Here is a 6,111-nt window from a genome sequence, read left to right as displayed (position 1 = left end):
GTAGGCTAGGTAAATGTGTTTAGAAGAGTGAAGTCTTCAGCATGAAAACTTCACAAGACTGGGGAATGGATTGTAGTAGAATTGGCTAGGTCTTTTTCTGAAAACCTTAAGGAGAACTTACCCATTTGAATCCTCATGAGACTAGGTCTCTATCTAGTCAAGATTCTGAACTAATGGTCATCATATGACCATCCTATTCATGCGCCCCATTCAGCCCCAAAAGGGATCCAGATACTTTGAGCTGTTGCATTCAAGTTTGAACCAACTAGCTCATTGATTCTCTCAACAACCAAATCTGATTGGATTTGTTTGAAAAAGATGACACTCATCTCCAACCAAAGTGGCGCCCCAAATCAGCCTTTGGAGATCTCCATAGATCTTCTCTTGATACAAGGAATTTGTTCCAACAAGATCTCATCTTATCCTTTTGTTATGAAACAACTTTTCATAGCCAATTCAAATTCGAATTCAAACATTTAAATTCAAATTTTCAAACATTCAAATTCTAAATTCAAATTCAAATTTCAAATTCAAATTTCAAATTTCAAATTCAAATTTCAAATTCAAATTTCAAATTTCAAAATTCAAATTCAAAATTCAAATTTCAAATTTCAAAATTCAAATTTCAAATTTCAAATTCAAATTTCAAATTTCAAAATTCAAATTCAAAATTCAAAATTTAAATATTTGATAATTAATTTAACCAATTAAATTAATTAGTAATGTCTTGAACCATCCAAGCCCATTAATCATACCATGCGCCCTCTCCCTCTTAGGTGGGCTTCCAAACTTCATCTTAGGCTAACAACCATTATTAGGCCCAATACCTTTAATGCTAGATCATCATGACAATAAGGTGTTAGTGTGTGACCCATTAGGTCCAACATAGCCACTGACATAAATGGGCTTGGGCCCAATAAGCCCACAACCCATTTAATGATAACACAAAGCACTAGCAATGCTTTGTTGCCCCAGAGCTAGTTAGATTAATGAATTGATCATCCTATTACACATATTTGGTTGTCGTATATATTTCCTTTCGTCTCGGTTACCTTCTCGTATGTCGTGATAACACATTTTTTTAAGCTATTGAACTCGAATTTATATGATCAGTTGAATAGTAGTAGAGTGTGACCTGAAGGGTGAGTAATAATATAGTGATCGTGAGGAGCCATATGTCTGTTGTTATGTTCTATGTCATGTGTTGCAATTTTGTTTTGTTAGGAGTAAGTTTAGAAAAGTCTATTTCCTTTCATGTGAATAAAAACTGGACTATATATATATGTTATGAGGATCCTGGTCAGTGATCATGGTATGTAGGCCGCCTATGACTTGGCTCTGGGGGCTGCATCAAGCAGAGGTAGTGTTGACTGTCTATGGCTCGACCCTGGAAGTCACACAAGTGTAACCGTCTACGGCTTTGACCCTGGGGTTACACAAAGATGATTTAATGATACTATGTTTATGCTGCGTGTCGTATTAACCGAAATAATGCTCGATGACTGTGTAGATGTGCATCTGAATGTAACATAATATAGGGTAGGAATGAGTTCGTATTAGAGGTTTGAAATAAGCAGTTTTGGAATGGTAGGACGAAGTTTGGGGACAAACTTCAAAACAAGATGGGGAGAGTGTAACATCCCACGTAATTAGGAGAATACACAAAATACCTTAAGAATAAGAATGCACGTGTGAAAAATTAAACTTGATATATATATATATATATATATGTATTGTTTGTTGGCTTTCGAATTTATTGAGAACTAGCATAGGATTAAAACTAAGTAAGGAAATTAATGAAGTATAGTATTAAATGAAGATTTATTTTAGACGTATGAAACTTTAATTTTAAGTATAAGGATGTGTATATAAATTGTAACATAGGAAAGAAAAGAAAATATGGTGTTACTAGGGCTATGTTGGATCGAAAATCTCATGGGTTAGTGTCTAAGTTAAAAGGGATTTTGGGCTACACATGTTAGCTCTTTTCCCTTGTCTTGGCCGAAGCTAGGAGGCCTTAGGAGGCACAATTTCATCAGCCCAAAGCCCCTACAAGATGTCCCAAACTTTTATCTTATCTTAGTAATTCCACAAGGTCACTTTCTATTGGGTAGTATCTACAAATGGCAACAAAGCTTTATCCTCTGATTTGTGCGCCTTGAAGACCGGTTTTGATCAGAAAATTCTGATCAAAGTGTCATTGTTATGACACAAGGCTGCACACTCTCTTACATCCTCTCCCTTACGCATAGCCTTTGCAAAAGCAACCATGTTGCTTGTTAGACTAACTTTGAAACCTCACTTTATCTTATGCAACCAATGGCTGAAGGAAGGTCAGCCTTGCATGTAATGTTATTGGACCAAAAACATCTCACCTTGTCTCATTTGTACACCCCATGTGAGGAGAGTCTTCAGTAAATTTTCTGATGGCTTAGCACCATTTAAAACAACACTTAAACCCCATTCCCTCATCCTCCAAAACGCTAAACAAAGAACAAAGTGTCCCAATCCCTCAACCTACCAAAACCGTGACCTTATGCCTTCAAGAGAAGAAGTGTAGCTATCATCTAGTTCTCCTTTCCTTTTCTTCTTGAAACCGTAAGCCCTTGAAGGAGGAGCAATGATAGAACTCATCCTATTCCTTTCCTCTTCTGGTTGAAAGCTCCTAAGTAAGGGGTTAACTTTTCCTCTCATTTCCTTCGTCTCACACAAGACTCTCATGAGACTATTCTTTGTTGCATGCGTGGACCTTATTTTGGTGAAGCCTATCCTTCCTTTGAGCGTTGCTAGGTGGACGCTGGAGCAGTAGGAAGTGGAAGCTCCTTCTATTTTCTTTTACAAGTCGAACCCTTGGTGGTGAACAAGAAACCGTAAGTGATCTTCTATTCTTTTGGGTAGCTTTGTCTTCGGTTTTAGAGCATCAATGGAGGGCTGGTTATTTTTATGTTTAGTTCACCTTGTTGTACCTTGAACTTAACTCAAAAATCTCTAGATATAAACCTAAGAATGATCATACAAATTAATAAGTGGTACTGTTTACATGTTATATATATATATATACCTAGACTTTTTATGAAGCTAAGTATGTGGACAACACCTTATCCCCTCTTACATCGCATCAAGTAGGGTTAGTAAGTCTTAAAATAATTTATATTCTTGAGAAAAGGTTGTTGTATACTTTTGTTCTGCTCACTGTTTTGCGATGAAATGAATTAGACCACAAGTATATTTATTTTGTGAGAAGATGTTGCCGTACAAGGATCTTTTGCTCACTGTTTTATTATAAAGTTGTCACTGTTTTGCTGAAGAAATGCACACTGTTTTGCTTAAAATCCCTCACTGTTTCGCTGTAAAAATTCTGGACAGCATGTTTCTTTTATTTTTCTTGAAAACGTTGCTGAAGAATGGTTTTTATGCTCACTGTTTGCTGGAAAATTTGGTAGCACAACTCACTGTTTTCAGCGCACTGTATGGAGTATAGGTGTGTGAAAAACACTCACTACTTTATTAGAAAAATGTCCACTATTTTATTAGAAAGAGATCCACTGTTTTATTAGAAAACGTCCACTGTTTATTGGAAAAATGGTTTCTATTTGCTCACTGTTTTACAAAAAAAAACGTTCACTGTTTTTACTGAAACACGCTACTGTATTTTATGCAATTAAAGTTAGAAATCTTCTGTAAGAGAAACATGAAAACCGGTTCTGCCTTAGAGGAATTATTAAAAGAATTCCCTACTGTTTAAAATGAACAAAGGTTAATTTAGAGTTAAAAATAATTTTTAGAAAAAGAACCTTAGGGCCGAATGCTATAGGAATTTTTAAGCTTGGGAATTTGATGAATAAATTGAATGTACACTGATTGATTATACTGTAAATTAGGTACGAAAAATCCTTGAGAAGTTGGACTATATCACTGTTTGTTGGTAACTTAAATTTCGACGTCCGAGGTATGTGTAGGCGGTATTACCTTCTGTGACTATTGGCTAGTGTATGGAATTGTGATGTGTTGCTCACATTTGTTCTATGTATGTTATGATGATGATGAGCCAATGGTAAGAATATGAAAGGATGATACGATATATGCATGCATTTTACATCATAATACATTTTTCTGTTGGGTGCGATTGCATAACATGGCATGTATACTTGATTCATGACATCTTGAATATATATATATTTGTATTGAGGACATGTGACTGAGCATGCATCATATAGGCATGCCTGGTACCAGGAGAGGGGACACTTGGCTTCAGTCCGCATAGGTTCCACAGTGGGATTCACCTTCATGGGAGCCATTAGGAATACCCACTGTGATGCTACGCGCACGACGGTGCTATGAGCGTAAAGGAAAAAGGGCGTTATATACGCGTTATGATATATGATGAAAAGGATTAAATGTTTGAAGTGACTATTTATGATTTTGTGCCTAGTTAATATTGTTGCATTATGGTTTTGTTGCCACACTACTGGGATTTTCTCTCACCCCTTTGGGGCTGCTATTTTTACAAAATGGCAGGAGGACGTAAAAGCTTTTGAGGATTTGGATATTTGCTGTTGGCTTCTACTGTTTGGGCATGCTACTATTGATGTGATATTTTATGGATGACTGTATGAAATTGAGAAGCTTGTATTACTGTGAACTATGATTTTATTATTGCATTACGATTTTATGACCAGCAAGTATTTTGGAAACAGATGTTGAAACGTTTGCGAAAAGGATTTTGACATGTTATTTAAATGCTGAGTTTTGAAAAGTCTTTGCGAGCACTTTGTAAGTTGTCGTACTGGGGCTACGGACCTCCGATTTTCTTATAATTTATATGCACGCGTAGCCCCAGGTGTCTAGTTTCATTATATATAAACCTTGCAAAGAAATTCTGAAAGCTCGATTTATTATGAAATTTTTCCAGCCAGGACGTTTGTGATATTTTCACTACTTTATCTCTCATTTTGCGAGTTATGTTTCGAGAGGCGAACGAACTCCAAATCACTATTATTTTATACGAACGTGAAGCCCCAGATGTCTAGTTTCCAGATTACAAAGAATATATTTTCGAATCGTTGAACTGGATTTTTTACGAATTTTTAAAGACAGAAAGGGCTATCAGGAAATTTATACTTTTAATAAGTTTAAGAAATTTTGTGTACTCTGATTTTGTAATTAACCAGATCCCCTCTTTAGTTTTAATTGGCAATGTAAAAGCGAAATTTTTTTTCTCTAAAATACTATTAAAGAACTCTAATTCCGCTTAGCAAACAACTCTCTTGGAGACCTACAAGAGAGGGTGTTACAGAGATCTCACCCCACGTTTGGGGAATGCTTATTTCAGGATCAGGTAACTTGGGGGCTGATACCTCTGGCGGCAGGAGGCCAGAGCTTAGTTGATGATATTATGTTGTTTGCTGCCATGACTGGATATGGATGCTGTTTATGTTTTCCGTTATTTATGATTATATTGTTGTTGAGACTGATGTTGGGCGTGTTTCCTTATTTGAGTGAACATGGGGATTGTTCATGACACTTTATGTTAGTGCTTTTGATTTGGAGTTGTATAAACTGTTAGAGGGTCCGGTCTACGTTGTTGTAGTTCCGTGACTAGACCCACACTTTTATTATCTATGATTATGAGGTATTTCAGATAGCTGTTTTATTGCAATTACATACAGGCGATGTTTTATTAATTGATTAATAAGACAGTTGGTAATGATAATGGCATCATAATTGAAAAGAAAAAGGTATTCCGCATTTTTAATTAAGCGTTGCTTAATACGATAGTATGATAACATTACCGGATATATACGGGGTGTTACATTTATGGTATCAGAGCAATGGTTCGAGGGAAAAGCCTGTATGTATTGCAATAGCTAGGATGTTTGGTTGTGTCTGTCTTGTGTGTTTACTGCGTCGAATTTTATTATTGTAATGCATATGTAATCACACTGCGTGGGCCTGATCAACTCATAAATTGTGTAACTTGTGCAGAGTCATGGTAAGGTCCGGGAAAACACGGGAGACTTCTGAGGATCAATCCGATCCTATCCTGACTGCATTGGCTGAGATGCAGGCGGCTAGGTTAGCCGATCAGGAGGCCACTAGATTGGCCAACGC

The sequence above is a fragment of the Gastrolobium bilobum genome, unplaced genomic scaffold (assembly GCF_033153095.1).
Source record: "Gastrolobium bilobum isolate Gb01-03AN ecotype WA unplaced genomic scaffold, APGP_CSIRO_Gbil_v1 utg71111, whole genome shotgun sequence".
In the NCBI taxonomy this organism is placed as follows: domain Eukaryota; kingdom Viridiplantae; phylum Streptophyta; class Magnoliopsida; order Fabales; family Fabaceae; genus Gastrolobium; species Gastrolobium bilobum.
This window is presented reverse-complemented; position numbering follows the sequence as displayed.